Genomic DNA, 21758 nt, shown 5'->3' with positions numbered 1-21758 from the left:
TCACTGTCAAGAGCATCAGGTTCCTAACAGCAGCGAGTTCCTAAGGGCATCTTAGGCTATCAGTTTCCTAAGAGCATCAATGAGGCATTGTATATCATGTCCCAGATTTTTTCCATCTGATTTTTAAGGAAAGGAAAAGATATTTTGAAATTGTATAGGAAAACAGGAAATGCATGAGCCATGCTAAGTATACAAGAAATTCCAATGCAATTGATCTTATCTATCACAGACTTGATATCAAGCATGTTCCCATAGGCAAAGCAATCAGAAGATGACTAGTCACTTGGATGCTTAGTTTAGGGTCATCTTAAATAGATTGGATGTTACAAAAGGGGTTGTTCAGTCTTTCCAGGAAATCAAGCTCCGTTAAGGATGTAAAAAAAATTAGGCGTAGAAATCCCTGTCTTATTTGTCTCTTTGTAATTTAAAGATGGTTTTATTAGGTTGAACTAGAGAGCTGAGTACCACACAGGATGAATTCCTCTAATCTCTGTAGCATTATTTCCTGAGAACATGCAAAAAAGGTATCTCTACCTTTTTCCTTGTGTAGGTATAATACAGAGTCCTCTTCATGATCTTTTGCATCAGGGAAAAATCTAGCATTGGGCAGGTGGCAGTTACTTGAGTTGCCTGACTACTGCATTTGAAAACATCTCACAGTCTTCTTACAGACTCTCTTATTTTTTGAAGGTGTTAGAATAGACACCATACTAGACAGCCAAGGAGTCAATCTCCTTTTACTACCACTGAATAATACAATGTTGTGGTTATATTGTTCTCATCTCCCAATAGGCAAATATTACCATCTATTTAATGTTAATTTTTCATTAAAATGAAAATGTAACATTGCAAGTATGGTAAAGCTATTCTGGGCACGGCGCCTTCTTTGCTCTATTTATATATTTCAAATGTATTTAATTTAAAATAACTTCATCTTTCCAACTATATTTAAGCTAAAAATAGAGAAGATGGAAATTTTCTGAAATTGGGCTGGCACCAGAGTTTAGTGTGATAACAGCTTATCTCTGCGAACTGGGTCGGAACATAGCTTAAATTATACAAGTCTGATTGCTTTTTAGACAGCTGCTTTGTTGATCTTGCTCTTGTATATTGTAGGAGTCCAAGGCACAAATTGACATCTTAAGGAAAAGAGGTAGAAGTGGCAAAGAAAAGCAAGTTTTTGCCCCATACCAGCTGCTTAAAATACACTGAAGGCTTGCATAATCTGTTGCAGTTCAGCTCAGCTGTGTATCTGCCCCAGAACAACTTCCAAGTGGGTTAACGGGGGCAGGCTCCTTTCAGTATCAGGTACATTGTCTGACAGACTTGCATGAGAAATAAGAGCTATGTCTAATCAGCACTGTGTATAGTTTTAGGCAATGCTATTACTCTCTGACTTTCATGAGCATCCCTGATAATTTATTAATTAAAAAATGGAAAACATATGATTTGTGAAACTCAGAAAAAAGGAGTATATTAAAACATTGCTCTAGGCGCGTTTTGCTGCATGTAAATCTGTTTTGTTGTCATCCTATATAACATACTAAACTAATGTACTTCAGCTCAATGTTTTGCTGTCTTCTAGCATAATTAATTTCCAGAGATGTGTGTGCATCCAAAAAAGAAGCAGAAAAGGATCAGAAGAAATGAACTTGTCTGAGTGTACTCAGACAGTAAGCATGAAAACACCTAACCAGTAACCTTATGTTTCCTTGGTACCAAAAGTTCATCAAGACCAATAACTTTGGAGAGCTTAATTAACGGCTATGGAAAATGTAACCTGGGATGAGGGGGAGACAAACTGAAGCTTTTTGTTTCTTAATTATGCTTTGACTTACTCTTGTTTAGATCCTTCTCACCTACTGATGAGCAAACTGCATGTAGTTTAGCATTCGCATTTTATTCAAATAAGACTCAGGCACTCAGAAGCTTATTCAAAAACTTCCGTAACATTCCTACTTAGGTAAGACTGCAAATTTTATATAAAAGAATTCTGTTTCCTGGCATTTTTTGCCTGGTCAGACAACTAAAGAACATTTTTTTTTCATACCTTTTCATGTGTGTTCTTGTAGCTAGGTTAGATTCCAAGAACAAAGATGAAAAAATGATAAAAGTGGAAAAAAAACCCCAACAAAACAACTGAGAATTTAAAACTAGTGCATTTGGTTTGAAATTGCGGTAAAAACTCTCTAAAGAGTTGAGGTGATTTAGCTTATTTAAACAATTTGAGGCTGTTTTTCAGAGCTCCTGCTCCTCCTAGTCTCCTGCACCCCCGGAGCTGTGCATGGCTGAAAGCAGTCCCAGGAATGGAGCTAACAGGTGTACAGCTTTGCATCTACCAGTCATGATCAAAAGAAGAAGCCAGTCATAGTGACTGTCCTGTGGCCAATAAATGGAAGGGGTAATAATGCTCTCCCACATGGAGACAGGATCTGAACCTGCTCTAGATGCCTTCAGTCATGCATTAAGAGCCGTTAATTTTCTCGAGAGTTCTCAGTTGACACCAGACACTGTATTGACAACTCCAACAGCAAGAGTCCTAACTGCTGCTCCTCTCGCTGGTATCACAGATCTGGCAAGGTGCTTGGAGAAGGATCTGTAAGGAAGCTCTATGTTCACCTTCTGTTCTGATTAGTTGTGTGCCTTGCAGCTTTGTTTCACTGTAACTTTGCAATGCGTCCTGTTTATACTTGTGTGTACTTCAACAAAGAAATATCTCCAATTAGATAAGAAAAAAGGGATACATTTATGACTCTCTCCCTGACGATGTATATCTCACAAAACATGGTATCTATCAAAAACTCCAAAGATTTCTATCCCAGTCCTTGTAGGTATGATGCACCCTGTTCTTGCTCCTGCAAAATACAAATTTTGCCATGGAGGACTGGCATGATGTACATTTTTATAATCTTTCCTAAAATCAGTCCCAGCTGCCTCCTGTAAGTACTCCAGAGGATCTAAAAGACAATAGGGAACAGAAAAAGCTCAAGGCTGAAGCTGATTTGCACTCAGCAAGTTTGAATAACTAATAGATACATGGAAAAAAAAAAAAGAAAACCTGTTCCTAGTTTGGTTTTGGAAAGGAGAAATCCTAAATTCTCTGTATAAATGTGGGCTTTTGGCATTTGCTCACCCAACAATGAAACAAGGTGTGGTGGTAATTCTGCAACAGCAACATCCACCTCTCATTAATGCAGGCTGCCTACATATGTTTACCTCTTACACCCTGCAGCTTAACAATAATTTACTGATTAGAAAATGGTCTGATAGTGTGGCTATATTTTTGTTTTTATTCGATGGTTATTTTTAAAGGGAAATGCCTCTGTCCTTTTAGGGGAAGGCTTTGTTTTTTTGTTTGTTTTTTTGTTTTTGTTGTTTTCTGTTGGGATTGTTTGGTTAGACAAAAAAGTGATCCTTATATATATTTAATAGCTTATCTAACTAAAGTAACCAAATAGATTTCCCATACAGGTAACCAAACTGCTGTCCGGGAGCTGTAGCATCCTAGGAGCGCAATGGAAGCTGTCTTTGCTGTATCAACTTAATTAAATGTCTGCAACGCTTTCACAAGAGCAAGACCAGGATGGCAGGCAGAGAATTCTGGATTAAAAACAGTCACCACAGTTAATTAACGGGATCCGCCAAAAGCACTGAGCCTTTAGCCTCTTGTTGCAATGGAGCAGTAGTTTCTGTAATTCAGAGACTAAGCAAAATAAGGGACTAGATAAACCAATATTTAAGATGTTTGAAAAGTGTATTAATTATATTTAAACTCCCCCACCACAGTTCAGAACACTGCTTGATGCTGTTGTAGGTCTCTGAATAGAATGATCAAGGTCTTAATTATTAACCCTCCTCTGCTAGGGTGCTTTTAACCCAGGAAGACACATTTTTAGGATCACTTGTAAATTCCCTGGTGAGCCTGCAGGTGGGGGTGGAAGGGAGAGACTCCCCATTAGAATTGCTGGAACTTTCTTTTTCATGCATTTATCTCTCAGCCTAGAGGAAGAAGGAGAAGTTCAAACAAACTCTTCTCTGGCTACTTTATTTCAGCACACTTGTGACCTAGATAAGATCATTATCTAACAGCTTGGAGTAAAGTTGAAGTTATATAGTTGTTTTTAATAGGAAAAAATAGTTATAATTTAATGTAATCTATGTTTGTGAAATAGGTGTGATATATTTCTCAGACTCTTAGCCTTAAGGCAGAAAGGACACTTTCAAGCAAATTATTCAACAGGTCAGATAAAGTGACTATTTTAAATTACACTGCTTGGGGAGTGGCACAGTTTTAGAAAAGAACTTTATAATCCTGGGAAGTGCTTATTTCTAGAAGGGACTGATTAAACAACTTCTTAAGGAAGTCATGCATTCTCTGTCAGGTCAAGTTTTTAAATCAATATTGGATATTTTTTCTTGAAGGCAGGTTCTAGGTCAAACAAAAATTCTTGCTTTTGTCCAAGGATTCTCTGGTAAGAATGGTGAAAAAATTATGTAGGTTAACTTCTTCCAGTTTTGGCTTAAAATTCACGAGTAGATCAGGAAACAAAGATGGCTAAAGCTGGAAACTTCAGAAAAGTGAGTGAACCAATGGAGAAACAGAAAATGGATAAACCAGCAAACAGACTTTATTCCAGAATGTTCATGGTATGTTTAACTACACCCATGTCTGCATTAACTTTCTTTCAGTTCTACATATGAACTTGGGAATCTCTCTGCTTGGGAGGACTTGTGGCAATCTTAACTGTGCCTCAGGAAAATCCTAGCAGTATGACTTAATAAGAGATCTCTAGGATACAGAACAAAAACAAAAGAGGGGGAAGAAAAATGAGAAATTTGGGCTGATATATGATCTTAAATGTGCATGTCCTCCAAATACAGGGAGCCTCACATTAGGACCTTGTGGTGTATATGTCTGTGTGTGTGAAAGTGGAAGTGATGGAGATCACTCCAAACCTTAATCTCACTAAGCTCAGGACGATGACTTAAAGATGTTTGCTTTTCTTCTCTTTTGTCCTTTGTTTGCAGAGACTTTTTTGCCCCCGTAGAAGAGAACATGGCCCCTGAACATGAAAACTAATATATTCTTAGTTTTAGTGGACATTTTTCTTTGTTTTGTGTTAGTACACTGCTCCATATATACCATGATGGCAAGGTCTCCTGTTCAAACCTCGTGCTGAAACACTACAGCTCCGTATTTTGAAGTCTTTTGGTATTTCCCTTCCAGGGGTGAAAGTACTTAGTGCCCCCTGCTGTCTTTTGGTCTCCTACACTGATTTTCTTCACTTTGTGAGCTTAGGGTCTGATTTGACCTTTTTACCCTTTTATATGGAAGCTTCTCTACAGAACAGGTTGTGCTGAGAATGCTATGGGGAGGCAAGGCTGGTCACCTATTTTGTGGGTAAAGTTTCCTTTCTGGTGGCTGGTACCTGCGGCTTGACTCTATTGCCTTGGATATTTGCACATTAGAGGTGATGGTGAAGGTCCACGGGCAAGCACTCAGATTACTACTGGTTATTAATTGCTCCTCCGAAATGACTGGGAGTCAAAGATACCACTTTTGACTTATATGGTGATGAAAGAGAACGTAATCTGACCCCCATCATTTCAGTTAAAGTTAATGAAGTGGCACTGACCTAAAATACTGGAAGTGAGGTCCAGATGATTCCTGATATAGGTTTTTCACTCTCTTGTACTGATTAGAGAGCAGCTCTGTGGAATATATATTTAAAAGAGAAGCTCGCGTGAATATATAAGCAAATGCAGCCCTGTGCCAAGCCACACCTACCTCTCAGACACTGTCGAATATTTTGGAAGGGACTGGGATCCTTTTTTCACAGAAACAATGCACTTGTCCTTCCATATAAATCATCTGCGGAGAAATTAAGAAAAAGGAAGAAAAGAAAAAAATGCACCTCTAAAACAAAGCAGTGTAAGCTCTATATTAGGCATCAGACTGGCTAATTGCTGCCGAAGTCTTTTCCAGCAATATATATGTTGAGCAAGAACCAGAAATATGAGGACTTAATAAGTAGCAAGAAGAGAATTTGTACGAAAAACAGACATAACAAGGCAAAGTTAATTCATCACAACTTTCACATAAGCCTTTGTTGGGCAGTTGGCCAGGCCCATCACATTATCTGTTTGACTCAGTGAGTCACTCCAGCTAATAGAATTTTGCCCCGTGTTTGTTGTTGCCATGGCAATGCAATATTATCAGGCATGTCATGTTCACAGATCAGTAGCAGCGGCGCTGCTGCAGACACACAACAGCTTTCAGCCTTTGACCATAAACAGGAATTCACTCCACAGTCAGTCTGTCAAAAAGGAAGTCGGCTGTGGTGAAGAAGCACTAGTGCCAGTACTACTAGCCTTTTCCTTTTTCCTTTGTAAGCACATTGCCATTATCATTAAAATAACCTTGAGTCGTCATGAATTCATTCATTCACAAACATTGTCAAAGAAGGTGCAATAGTTCAAGAGAATCCAGAGGGTCAAAGAGAGGACTAGTTTTAAATCTGTGCCTATTGAACCTGGAAATGACATAGTCTGTTAGATATAATCTTATTCTTACCATAGCAAATCAAGCTGTGTTGACTGGCACCAATGTCCAAGTCAATTCAGCACCATGAAAGGTTACTAGGAGTAAAGAGGTCATATCCTTTGTGGTATTGCTTTGAGAAATAAACTTAGGCATGTGTGGGAATATTTTACAAAGAATAGCTTTTTCACCAAAAGTGAGAAACAAATCCTGTCAGGAATCTATAGAGGCTGCAGGTATTTTCTGACATAGCCATATTTAGTGTTTAAACCAAAGATATAATTACTAAGCTTTTTCAATATTTTAAGTGTTTAATTGAGTCATAAGTATTCCACCGGATATTTTAATTGCTTTCCAAAGAAAATGGTTAAATAACTTTTTGAAACTGCATTTTGAAACTGAGAATGTGCTCTGTCTTGGAATTTATCAGGATTTTCATTTTCTTTACTACACAGACATAAAAAAAATAATATGGAATACATGTGAAGATCATAGACACTCTGAATTTGATTTGTTTGATAGAGTACACAAAATTTACCCCAGTGTAACCTCTTTGACATTAGCTGAGTTGTTCTGATTTACCCTGCTTTGAAAGGACGATTAAGATTCTTGGATTTAAAATACAGGAGAGAATTTTCGCAAGGATGTACTGTTTTTTAATGCCTCTCATTTATGGAAAGACCTGTTTAAACATTTGTTGTCACATATGTCCCAAAATGTTGTTGACAAGCTATACTGGCATTGAGAGACCCTACACAAAGTTTAGGAATGCATTTGAAAATTATTATGAGCAATAAGGGGCTGATTATGCTTTTCCTTCTGTGGGCTTCAGACTGGTATAACTCCACAGATTTTAAAGCAGTTGCTGTTGAAATGCAAGGAGAAGTGACTCCATTCTGGTAAGTGCTGATCTCCTTTATTGTAGTATTGAGACCACCAAAGTGTTCACATTTACACTGATGTAAATGAAAGCAGTGTTTGGCCCCTAGTATTTAAAACTGAGCTTTGGGACAAGTTTTAGGCTATGCTTGATGAACACAGAACAAGAGTCCTGAGATATAAAGCTTTTGCTCAGGACCCCTTTTCTGCTGAACAGAATGTCTGCTTTTATCTTGCATTGCCTCTGAAGTTAAATTTCATCCAATGTAGCAGAACAGATTTATACTTGTTATGCACCTCCATGAATCTCCCCTTTTTAACATCATGGCACAGATCCTGCATCCTGGCTTTTCTTACAGTAACAAAAAAAAAAAAAAAGGCTGTATCTCCCATGTTGCTCAAAGAAATTCTGAAGTCTAATTTGACTGTGTGTTGGGTGACCAAGAAAAGTGCAGTACTCCAGTACCAGAGTTCATTAAAGGCCATGCAATTAAAACAGACCTACTCTCATGCTTGAGACTTGAATCAGTTTCTGGTAATCAGGAAGGAGTAATGGTAGAAGTGAACATTTTCTCTCAACTCGTGTCATGAAGAGGCAGGCACAACTTGATGAAGTCCCAAAGATTTGAAGTAATATGAGCTTTTAACTGAAATCCATTTTCTTTTGTGACATTAGTCATTTTACTCCAGTGAAGCAATGAAGTGGGACACACACACTCCCCCTCCTTTTGTCCCCTTGTTTTGGGGAGGGAACAGGAAAACTTTTGAAGTAACAAAACAGGACATGAGAAGTTAACCTCTTTACATCTGCATATGTGTTTCTCTGTCAGCCTGCAGCATACCCATGTAAAACAGGAGGAAAGGAAGAATGACATATATATCTATATTTTGCCTGCTCATAAAAATGATAATGTTAGATTTATATTCGTTAAAAGCCATTTCAGTGAAATTGACGTATCCTATGCCTGTTATCCTTTGATCAGATCCAGACCAACAATTGTTAGTCTGGCTTGCAGGGGCTCACGCAAACCCCGTATTAAGTGGAAGACAGTTTTAACCAGTGAAATGACATACAATTCAATAACAACATAATTAAACAGGTGCAATATTAGTGTGTTAAGAAGGAAAGAGATACACAGAATCTCCTCTAGTCAAAATCATGGATTAAACCAGTTATGGTTTGGATCATTACATTTTAGAGTAATGACTGTTCTGTTTACCTCAAGGGTCAGCAGATTTCTGCCAATCAGTGGCGATCTGCAAATGCATTACAGCTAATCATGTCAAACTGGCAAAGGAAAATAAGTCACTGAATTTTAAAAAGGTGGTTTTAACACATAACTTTTTTAAAGAGTATGAGTGATCTACAGTTTAATAAAAGATTCCACTGTATATGTGCTAATTTTCCTCTATCACGGTTAAATACACATTTTCTTGGAATTTGACTCCACTGCAAACACGTTTGATTTTATTCTTGCCTTTGCACGTGTCTTTGTATTATGTGTCCAATATTTTCTAACATAACCAAAGAGAAAGAATAATTCTTTCCTTTGATTCAGATAGAAAACTTTCGTTCTGAAAAAGTAAGTTTAGCAGTTTAGTTCCACATATGAGGATGTATCTGTTTCATGAAGAATGTTCTTACATGCTCAGCCTTGTGAATAACGACTTAGTGAAAAATATGTATGATATTCTATGAGTATTAGAATTTGTAATTATGTCACCCAGGTGGTTTGATGATAAACATAGTCATAACCATGGAAAAGAAAAGACTCAACAAGTACTGAGAAGTTCTTCTATAGACCTGCTTATACATTGTGCTTCCTATCCAGGACCTCTGCTTTCTTTTTTCTTATCAAGAAAGGGAAGTTTTGTTGGAATCCCTCAAAAATAAGGATTGTAAAATAGCCTTTAATCTTGGCCGCAAATGGTCTTGTAAAATATCTTGTGTTGACAAAAGAAAAAACAGCTGAAATAGTGGCTTTATAGAAAATGAACATTTTGTGTTTGCAACTAAGCTCAATACTAATATTTTGTATAATTTACTGGAAATATTTAAATATATGTTACCTTCCAGAACTGAAAATTAAACAAACTCTATTTATTTATAGGCTTTTCCACAGCATTTTATACTTTATCCTTTGAGGTCATCTCTTAATTAGCAACTTAAATCTGTAAAAGGAGAGAAAACTTCTCAAAACACTTTTAAGCAAATCCAGAAAGCTTCAGTTCCAATTACCTTAAAAGAGAAAAAAAATGTGTAAAGAACGTCTGGCTAAATATAAAAGTTCACTTCTTAAGCTTACTTAAGTTAAATAATGAAATGCTTATGTAATTAACTGTTACGTGGAATCATTTTCCTCATATATCCTTTGTCAGAGATAATTAAGAAAGTATACTGAAAGGTGTAAGAGGTGGAATCTGAGGTTAAACTCCTACTTCATTACTATAAGTCTGATTGTGCTGAGGTATTCAGATGGACAAAGTTTAGCATCTGGTATGACAGAATATGATTAGCAGTAATCTAGACTGCAAGGATCTTGATTTAAGCCAAACTGATTATCATACCAAGTAAGATCATAATCTCACTGAGAAATATGGCAAAGCTTTCACTGACTCTAGTGGGCCTACAGTTTTCATCTGTGCACTTTAGCCTTGTGAACTATGGCGATGCCACCTCCATCTCTAATCGTGCATACAGAGTTCCTTACTTTACTAGATTTGGAATTCTCATGTTGAGAGAATTGTGAACCAACAAGAAATGGCCAAGGGAACAAAACCAGGGGAAATAAAGTGTGCAAGAGGGTTAGAAAAAAAGAGTTTTCAAAAGACAACGAAGGTTTCAAAATATTTGGAGAAAAAAATACAGTAGAATAAAGAAATAAATAAATTAAAAAGCAGAGATGGAATGAAAACAGTAGAGAGAAAATTGTGTCCTGGAATAAGGAGGAGATTGTAAATGAACCTTGAAAGGAGGGAGAATTGGAGGGATAGGAGGTAGTTGAGCATTCAGCTCTCATGCTGTGTGTAGGCTGAACATTTAAAAATCCTAACACTTTAGCAGGTAAAACTACAGCACAATGATAGTAAAGTTTATATTCAATTGCTCTGAGCTGCTTTTTAACATTCACAGTGGCACATCTAAACAAATCATCTCATTTTTAATGAAAACACTGTGATGTCAATCTATGCTTTGTTTCAAATATTCTTGTTAGTTCCTCAATCAATGTAAAAGACAATATTTTCAAGTGCATTAAAATGAGGCTATTTACCACTGTTATGATAATGATGGCTCTGTAATGTCTAACAAATATTTATCCAGTCTGTCTAAATCGGTCAACACAGAGACATTTCTAAAAATATTTGTTGCAATTTTAATAATAGAGCACCATATTGCATGCCAACTACTTCAGATTTTCCTCTAAGCCTAAACTGGGGCCAAAGTGCTGCCCACATGGAATTTAGTTACATTTTTTAGTGTGGTTACTAGTGTATATTGTCATTGAAAAGGTTAGCCAGTTTATGTCCAAATTTCACAAGGAGACACAGTTGATTGTCTAGAACTAGTGAAATGCAAGGTTCAAAGGGTATGTAGCACTCAATTTTGACTGCAGCAAAGAAGAGTTTATATTGATCACCTGAAGAATTAGTCTTAGATTCTTATTAACGTTGAATTAAAAATGAGAGAAATTTTGAGTATCAGCCAAGAGACACAAGAATTGGAAGGAAATATACCTATGGATTACCACTTCATAAAATGATGCATCTTTATCTCTACGAAGAACTGTTGTCTTTGCCCCCCCCATTTTGTGCTTAATTTAACTGTTCTTGAGGAATATTTTGGAAAAATGAATGAAGTCCAAAGGAATGATCCATTTTCTCCAGAATTTCCATTTTCCTCAATTGCTTTATTTTTGTAACATCCTTCTTTCCAGTATCTGTTAGAAAAAAGAAACAAAACTGTATTTACAATGTCATCAAGGATTATATTGGTTAAGTCAACACAATTATGGTTATGACATGGTGAACTGCCAGAGAGAAGCAGTCTACTTATTTGCTGCTAAATTTGTTGATTCAGTGAATGCTAAAGCTGTTCATTAATTGTTCAACGTAATATTTGTTATGTACTCTGGAATATGTCTGAGAGGTGGGAAAGATAGGGAAAGAGAGGCAAGATATAACCAACCGGAACATAACCGCTTCTTCAAAGGCTGTGTTCTTTACATTATTTGTCTAAACAGAAATGATTCTTCATAATTTTATCTGTCAGGTGTTCTTCCATATATTTTATTATTCTTCCTATGTCTTACCTTTCAAAACCTCTAGATCCAATAATAGTTCCAAATTTTCTAGCACTTCTTCCATATTCCAATGCCTGAGAAGTCCACTAATCTCTTTTCCAAAGTTAAAGCATTTCTCAAGCATTTCTCTTTCCAAATTGTTTTACCATTCTCTAAAAAAAAAAAAAAAAAAGAAAGAAAATAATCTCATCTTAGTCACCTTGTCCTTTGTTCAGCACTACCAGTTCCATATCTTTCTGGATGTATCTTGTGATGGGAAGACATCAGTGACTGCAATGACACCTTGAATCGTGAAGGCAATATCTCTGGATTAATCTAATCTCTGGATTAGAGAGGGATGTAGGCAGTAGATGTTCTGTCTTTGATTCTGATTTCATGTGGATTTTTCCAAGACTATGACCTGTCCTGAGCTGAGTCCGCACACTCTTAAAACCTGCAGTTTACCGTTGTATCTCTAGGCATTTTTTCAAGACCTATGCACAAGACAAGAGCAATAGCAGGGCTGCAGTCTGAGGCAGGTGGACATACTGCTGTACATTTCACCAATACATTTTGAAATTCAAAGGTGACAGTTTATCATATTCCATCTGATCAGAATCACTGCTTTCAAGCAAAAGCATTATCCTTAAGTAGAGCCTGAATCACCGGCAGCTTAGTCTAGATTGATACTCTGGCCAAGAAATCAGAGAACATACATTCCTTCCCTAATCCTATGAGCTGAATGGTTCCCTCACCAAAGAGGTATTTAGAAAAGCACTTGCACACCAAGGTGGTTTTGTCTTTTTTCTGAACCTTCATAAATTCTCTGACCTTTCTCTTTTTGTAAAAAATCCCAGAGTGTAGTTTACTGTACATTGATTTTAATAAGCATTCTCTACAGACCCGTATGTATAATGTTGGAAATGGTATAATACAATTTTCCTCCACTGAAATGCTATAGAAAATTGTGCATTTTATACTGACATGTGCCACATCAATAATACAGTTTTTATATCTTATTTGTAGCTATTGATCTCAACAACATAATGAAAAATTGATTTCAATGAAGTGCACTACTTCTTAAGTGTAAATTTCAATGTCAAATTATTTTTATCTATGCTTCCCAATTATAGATGAAGCTTATACATTTATATATGTTTGCTTTTACAAAACTCTGGATCAGTAAATTAGATATGACAAGAATCTCCTGGGTCGATAGAAACCTTGTTGCTCTCACTAAAATATGATTCCAAAATTAAATACACTAGTTCTCTTTCTTCATTGTAGAAAAAATTTAAGTCTTCGTATGTGGTATCACCTTCTTGGGCAATTTAACAGTTTGAAATAGGGTCCTAAATCTTAAGGGAATATAGGCACACAAAGTATTTTATTGTATGGGAAACAGCTGAAATTCACATACTCATTCTGGAACCTACAAGGCAAAGTAAACAAGGAGCAGCATATTCTTTTGCTATCTCTTGAGACCTTATTATTTTCAGGGGAAAACATTTGTGTTTGGGAAAATCTTATGTTATTAGAACAGACAAAAAATGAGAATGGCTTCCATGCTTAGTACAGGGGAGGCACTGGTTTCTACTTGTTTTGTTGTAAAGACTGAGTAGCTATCTATGCACCTTCTTCATACCCTTTTGGAAAAATTCAGACTGGGAAATTCAGGCTATTCTTCTGCTGGGTCACAAGCAGAGATTATCTCTAGAGAATGTTTCCTCACTCATTTTGCTTTCTGGGAAGAGGGACACTTAATGCAGAACTGCTTCTGCTGGGAAAAATAGCAGAAATATTGCTGATTTAATTAGACACACTGCACTTCTCATAATCAACAAAAGAGTTAGGTGCCCGTCTAATCCAGTCTGCTAGGTTTTTTCTACTCAGTGAATAGAGATGGAAATCTCTGAGACAGTATGATTTGTCCCTTCCTGAAATGATGAGATGGAATCACATTTTTAAAATGTTAGTTACTTTGCATTGATGATAGAGGCAACAGAGATGATTAGTTCAGACTAAAACCTATATTTAGGGTCCATAATTGGAGAGGATGGATCTCACCATAAGGATTCATATAACTGTAGCTAAATGTTGGTTTGCAATGATGCCATTGCATTGTTCGGCCACTACTGTATGCTTAATAATTCAGTTATCTCACTGTCACAAAAGTAGGTTTTGGAAATATTTGTGGACCCACAGGCGCGAAGAGTTGATGAGTGGGTTTGATTCCTTTTTGAATACCAGTGAATACTATCCTGATTTTTCAGTTTCCAAGTACAGAAATAAAAGATTTTTCCCAAGCTGTTTGCAGATCCAATGCTGACTGGGGAAGGAAGTAGGAAATGATATCTACAGCAGATGATCTCCAGTAATCTGCCTTTGTAACGCTGCCAATAAAAGCAACCTGTCCAATACCTGGAGATCATCTCAGTCAGAAACTAGTGTTCAAGATATGGGTTTTTTTGGTGTCCTTATTAAATAGCATATTCACTCTGTTCTCATATCAGTTTCTCTTAAAGAGGGGTATTAGTGTTTGCCTTCCCCAGAATGGGTGAGCTGGTACCATTTGTTGTGATAAATTGCTGAAAAGGGAAGAATGAAAAGCCATTCCACACACTGTGGTACAATGAAAATCTCTTTTCCTGCGTATTTGTGCCTTGTGCTTCTCCAGAAAAAGCGTTCTTGACAGTTAGGACATGAACAGTACTCCTCCCCTATGAAGAATTTTTCATTTGCAGAAAGATTGAGTTTATGTTGAAGTCTGTTCTTAAGTGGTAGTAGTTGAAGGCCTCCTCATTCTGTTCAGTTGCCCATATTCATGACATCTGTGGACATTAGAACCAACTCATCTCTCAGATTTGGTTGATATGTGTCATGGGTCAAAACTAACTGGAAATTAAGCTGAAAGTATGACTTGGTTATTGTGGGCATTATTTGTGAGAAGGGACTGCATAAGTATTTGGACTGAGACAATGAGAAATATTTTCCCCCTTCACTGCCCAAGTAAATTTTTGTTACAAGCTGACACTGATGAAGTGGCTGCTCTCTCCCACACCAGACAGGTATTCACTTTGACCCTGCCTTCAAGTGGGCAGTTGGTGCACAGATTTAGGATGTGCTGACAAAAAAAAATCAAGAACTATTTCAACAAATTCTGCCTTTTATTATTTTCGTGCATTTGTTTGAACATGGAGTTTTACAACTTTGCAATTCGTTTCAAGATATCTTTAAGCAAATGTCCCATGGATTTGCATATTTCATGACTGATTTTTAAATACAGCCCACACAGGGACTTAAAAGCTATGCAAATGCTTAAAGAGAAGATGATGATACTCTTACCAATTAGATAATTATTGTTATTGTAATTACTGACTAGCAATCAATGAAGGCTACAATGTGAGCTGGACTACATGAAAGAGGCAGTGGCATATCCAAGTAGGAAGAGGACTTTTTCCTGCCTTTTGGAGTCCAGTGTTTCTTCCTTTAACACAAGGGCACAAATAACATCTGTGCACTTAAAAATCTTCCCAAGAAGTTAGTCTGATCTGTATTGCCATCCACATATAGATCAATGGGGAAACGTGAAATAAATCACAATGATCATATCAGGAAGGCTGAGATAATTTCCATATGACTCTCTGAAATCAAAGTGCGTCATAATGAGACCAAGCTGAACAGTATTTCCACCACCCTAAGTGACTTACTGAGGTTTCAAAGCATAGAGCATATCAATACAAGTGTATGAGGGATGAGCATGCGTGAGCAGTTGGAAGAAATATAAAATACTAAAACCAAATAAATTGAGATGAAAAGCTCCAGAAAGAAGCCAAGGAAAAGCAACTAGACCAAAAAAAATATTTAAAGTAAAATAAAAGCAAGCCACAAAACACTGAAATAACTGTGGAGATAATAGATGTGGCGAAATCATGCTTGTAAAAAGATGATTATTTAAATTGATGATCATCAGTTAGGGAAGGTTAAAACAAGTAATTGTAGCCAATGCTTCATTATTTGTTATTTATTATTTGATGCAGTTTATTTGTAGGTTGAGCCTTTTGAGATAGCTGCATTGGTGTCTTACATTGCTTGGCCAAATGAAAACCTCAACCAAAGCTCAGCAGCAAGACTGAAAACTGCAGCATCAACGTCCTCTGAGAAGGCTGTTGCCCATTTGAGGGATGGAGAAATATGGAAAGAAATATTCAAAAACTGGTAAACTTCTGGTGAACACTATGAAACACCAATCAGAAGAAAGAACTGAACCTAATTTAAGCTTCTGAGAGAAGGTCTCACTTTAACTTCCTTAACCTTTTTCTAAGGCAACACCCCTTGGGTGTTATGATATGAGCTCTCATCGTGTATCCTCAAACTTTCCACTGCATGCCAAAAGATAGTGTCATACAATGAGCTGCTAGAAGGGATATGAAAATGTTGCTTTATACATCATCAGATTAGGCGGAATGTGAGTTCAGTTCTTAATGAACACAAAAAAAAAAGTATACAGACAGTTACTGTGACTGTCTCACCCACATAAAAATACATTCATCAGGCATACCTTATCAGGCACTGGAGAATTCAATTCACTGTTCCCTGATTCTTAATGAAAAAAGATGTAACATAATTCCTACTAGGCAAGCCACAGCTGCGTTGGTGTTCTTATTGCATCGAAAACAGGAAGTAGGAATGAGAATTCTACATAAATATTTCTTTTTAGCAGCCTGGACATGTAGTCAGAATACTCTCGTTGTCTAACAGAGTAAGTAAGAAAAGGAATAATTTCTTTATGGTAACCATGGTTCAGTTCTAACTTTTGAGTCAGGCATTTCGATGAATTGCTCTTTCATCCTTTTCACGAGTCCTTTTCAACCCCTAAAGGGCATATTTACAACAAAAATTTAAGAAATCACTTAGAGGAAGTATGAGAGCTAAGTGACTACTAGACCCACATTTTGCATATTTAGGCAGACTTGATGTTGCTCATATATCATAATATCGCATCAGTTTATGCAGACAGCCACAGGCCCTGGCTGAAATGTTTAATGGATATAGGCATTCTTCCTTCTGGCTTAGTGGTAGAAGCAGCTGATGTATACATGAAGCGATATAGTGGGAGCCAAGGCGATGGCCATGTAGGAAGACCAAGAAAATTATACTGTGTTGACTGAAGGAGCTAATTGATTCTTTACCCAGGTAGGTTAATCACTGGTTCAGCAAAGTTTATCTACACCAAATATACAGACAAGTAATAGAAAGTTTAAAAATTACTTGGTTCATTGCAATTGCCCTAAAGGAAATCTAGCAGTTTTGTCACCAACATCAGGCATTGCTATATCTGTGTAACACTAAACAATTTCATTTGTATAAAATACAAACATCTGCTCTGGCTATTTATCTTAGAGATCTCCAGTCAATGGAGAGAGGCAAGTACCTCAAAGAATCATCTCATCGTACCTGCTTTAGCACAGGATGGATTACCCTTGGGAGGCATTGTCCTACTGGTCACAAAGGGCTTCTTGATAGCTATTTGAGACCAGACGCCTCATTATGCCTATGCTTCAAGATGTTTTACTCAAGCTTTAATGCAGGGTGTTAATAGCCTTTATTCAAGGTATTCATTAATTGCTGCATGGCACTTCTAGGTTGCCAAATGGAAATAAAGTGTTATTTTCCACTGGCCTTACCTTTAACATTTACTGATGGGATCTACACACCATGAATAGAGTTTTACTATGCTCTCTGCTGTTTCAAAGGTACCACGGAAACCCTTTTGTCTGCTGCAATTAGTTTGGCATCATTGTTTCCCACTGACTTAGTAAGTCATTCAGCAACTCTTTCCCAGGTTGTCTTTCCACATCAACATGAGTAGCAGGATAAGGGAAACGTAGTGAGTTTCCAGATTTAGGTTGTAGATACAGGATTTGGTGGTAACTATTTCTGTGCTCTCTTACTCTGATACACCCTTTAGGAAAGCAGTGACTGTGCTGCTTTGCAGGACTACGTGCAACTGCAGAAGGAAGCATTCAGTGGTTTACAATTGAATATCTGTTCTAATTTAATTTAACTTAAGGAAATAAGAAGTCACATAATGACCTATTCTTATCCCTTATATGTAAAACAGGGCTAAAATGAGTCACCTTACTTCACAGTATACTGCAAAAGCTAATTCATGTTTCATAGAACACCTTTAGCTGAACTTCCTAGTTGTATTTGTGGAATTTCACCTCTGTCGTCACTTTTGTGCTAACTCTCTTGTTGCCATATATTTTGATGTAGCAAATGTCATGTAAGTAAAAAAAAATATGAGCATTTCATTAAGCTCCTGGGAAAATACAATCTAGTACTTATTGGGACAACACCTGGGAGTCTCTGAAACCTCTTGCAAGTCAAACATACTTCTTCCTACTTTGGGGAATTCTCTTTATCAACATTTTGCTTACTTTGTATTAGTTCAAGTTTCATCAAAGTACTATTTATTAGTATAAAACTGTACACCAGATGTCTGCAACCATGAAACATATAAAGTATTTTGTTGCCAGCGTGACCCTGGTGGATTCAACAATTATAAACCGAAGCAGGTCTGTTTACACAAGGCTTTAATGTTAAACTATATGCAAACATAACTATGTAGACTCAGAGTCTCCAAGACAGACACATGCAGTTTCACAAATAGCCCAGGAAATGAAATCTTAGAACTTGTAAGCTACTAAGTATAGCACAAAGAACATGAAAATCACGATGCAGTAGTACTTAGCACTGATATATATATAGCACTTTACATTTTCAAAGTACTGTGCTAACAATATCTAATTAATCCTCCTCAACTAATTAATCCTTTCCAGATCAGGAAGCTGAGACACATTAATTACAATTATTATTTATGTACTTATATAGCACCATAGGTGTGCATGCCACTTTACAGACTTACAGACCAGTCCCTCACTGTTGTAAGTAGCTAAAATTTATCTTTAATGCTAAAAGGAGAAAGTTCATGGCATGCAATATTTGGAGGGGAATATTTTCCCTGGAAAAGTTTACAGCTCTGCAGAAGATTCTACCATCAGATTTGTCCATAAGAAAATACAGTGAATGGAAGCTGGATATAAGGAGCTATATTGCCATTTTGTTTGTCTTATTTTTAAAGAAAAAAATGTTATTGTACATGAATTGGTTTTCAAGAAGTCTCAGTATGTGTTCCAGCCTTTGAAAACATGAATTATCACAATAGTATCTATGATGTCAGTAGATTTTTTTGTGTCTCACTCATTACAAAGACTGAAGAAGAAAATTCCTGAAATAATGAATGGCCATGACCATTATGTGCACAAAAGATCTAAATACTTATGTTTGTGAGCCCTTTCCATAAAACAGTCCCAGTTGTCTCAGATTTTGGGTTATTGTACTGAAGGCGTAGTTCTAGTTATAGTGCATGATTTCCCAATGCGAAGCAAAAGAGTTTATAAGAGAGATTATTACTTAATCATTACTTAAAAATTACTTAATCTGTAGCACCAGTGCTTAGGTAGAACTAGGTCAAAAATTAATGGTCTCTTAGTTCCCAGCCCATTGCACAATCCTTTAGATGAAGGAATATTGTGGGGAAAACAGAGAATATTTTAATGGTGATCAGAGCATGACCTATATACTTATTCTGTTTCTATCCTATCTAGACAGTCCTTATTACTAGCATGACACCACACAAAGAAGTCCAAGAGCTTTGTCAGGAATAAGCTCTAGTAACTAAACCTTATTCAGGAAAAATAATTATTAGTAATTTGCAAGTTGGTCCAAATCTGAGCAAAGTGCTCAGTAAAAATGTGCTCTAATAAACCTAGGACAAACACTTTTCTGTATGTAATGGATGGTCTAGAAATGTCTTCAGAAACAGTCAGAAAAATACATGTAAGGGAAAGTTTTTTTCAGTCTGCATATGTGTGCTCATACCACATCCTATGAAATTTTCTGCATTTTAATCTCAGACTTGAAATCTGTGTTTCATGCTGTTGTATGAAATTTTTCATATCCAGTCAATGGAACAAATCTTGTCTTTTAGAATTTCTTAGACTGAGAGGGTTAGAAAGTATATGGCTTAGTCCTGAGTGAGTAAGTTGCAGCACAAAATGTTTTGAAAAACTTTGGATTTTTTTTAATTTGTATATTGTATATTCACTATTCTAAATTATTCAGTACAGTTCTTGGCCGGTTGACAGCTCAGAAGCACTTTATTACAAGTACTGATAAATGAGATTCATCATTTGCAGTTTGCTTAGTTGTGGCTAGTTATACTGCTTTTGCATTATAGTTCTTGACCAAAAGTGAAGAACAGAGTTTGGGTGCCCCCCCAGCTGAAATTTTAAGAGTTATTTAGATAGGCAGAATGTAATTTCCTACTGGCATTTGTCCAGTACATGTGGTTTGACCTCATTCTGATGGAGATTTTTTTATTTAAAGTAGCAGGGTACAATCAAAGACCAAGTGTATTTTCAGAGATTGAGGCGAGGAAGTGAAAACAGGGAGCACCAATAAAGAATTCTGATCAGGAATGAAACACCTAAAACTGTATTGAAACAGTGTTCTGCAGTGCTTTGATTAATCCCAGGCTGTTTTAACTCAGGCAACTGGTACTTACAAGACAAATAATATAAGCTGACGCCAACCAGTCTCATGTTTTCATTAGGATAAGCCATTATTACAGAATACTTCAAATGTATTGAGTGACAGTGAACTTTCTGCTCTCAGGGTGTGGTGCTGCAGTTCTTAGTCCTCCCATGGGCTCAGGCACCTAGGCTTAAGCCTTTCTTTAGGTTTGAGTAGATTGTCCACCAACCAAGTGAGCTATATATGACTAGCAGTTTATTGAGGCTGGGAGTAAGTGTTGCTTCCTACTTCTTTTCTGTGTGTGTCACTGGCTACTTAAATGGGAATGCCTTTAATGTCAGAGTGTGATTGGCAAGCAAGGGCTGGACTGAAGCTGACCTCTTCTAAGGCATCCAGCTTAGGGAAAAAAACTGAACCACTATGTTTTCCTTCCTACCACTTAAAACCCTAATATTTCAGCAGCCTCTGATAAAATCTACCTTCCTTTAGCTTATCATGGACCTAACTGGAAGCTCAGCAACACTTTTACTTTCCTGAACTTTCTGAATGACCAAAAAAGCCAATGTTAAGAAATACGTGTATATATATATACACACACACACTCCATCTCCACACCCCTGCATCAAGTGGGTGAACACAAGCTGTGTTTCACCATCATCAGGAATGAAAATCCTTACTATTTCCTTAAGTTAATAGTATATTTGATGCCTCATGTTTGATGAGAGAAGTGACATTCTCTTGTGTAGATGTATTAATGCTATTGCATGCTATTACTGATGGCATGCGAATTTAAGAATTTTCACCAGTCCTACTCATAGATCAGATTAATATAGCTGTGTGCTTGGTTATTTAACACTACTGAAAGCAACGACCTATTGCAGGAGGAGTTTCACTGCAAAAAACTGAACAGACTGAAAGACTGCCACAAAAGGAAATGCTGATTATAGATCAGTGCAGGAATTAAGAGGCGGCTTTACTGTAGTCAGTGGCTATCCAGGTATCTATTATGAACTTGGAGCAGTGTGTCTAATGAAATGTGGAAATGGAAGAATTGTGTGGATCATGATTGGAATTTGTAAGGGGTCTGGAAGATAAAAGCATGTGTAAAAATGGATATTGCCATTGATATTAAGGCTGGTGGCTGAAGGACAGATAGAGAAGACTAGGAGAGGGAGAGAACAAGTCACCAATTTAGAATTATAAGGAAGAGAAAAGTCATTACTGATTTGTGTAACTGAAGGTGAAACATCAGAGAAGGAAGAAGTCCTTAGCCTTATGTTTAGGATGATGTAAGACAGGTGGAACGAAAAGAAAATGCATATATAAGACAGGTCAGTTTCAACTTGTTCTTGAGATCAACACAGTGTTACGTTCCAAGGTAAAATACCGAAGGGTGGACCTTTCTTGCCATAAGTGAACCATCTGAATGAAAATCATGGAATGATGAGAGAAATGAA

The sequence above is a fragment of the Cuculus canorus genome, chromosome 1 (assembly GCF_017976375.1).
Source record: "Cuculus canorus isolate bCucCan1 chromosome 1, bCucCan1.pri, whole genome shotgun sequence".
NCBI classification, from domain to species: domain Eukaryota; kingdom Metazoa; phylum Chordata; class Aves; order Cuculiformes; family Cuculidae; genus Cuculus; species Cuculus canorus.
This window is presented reverse-complemented; position numbering follows the sequence as displayed.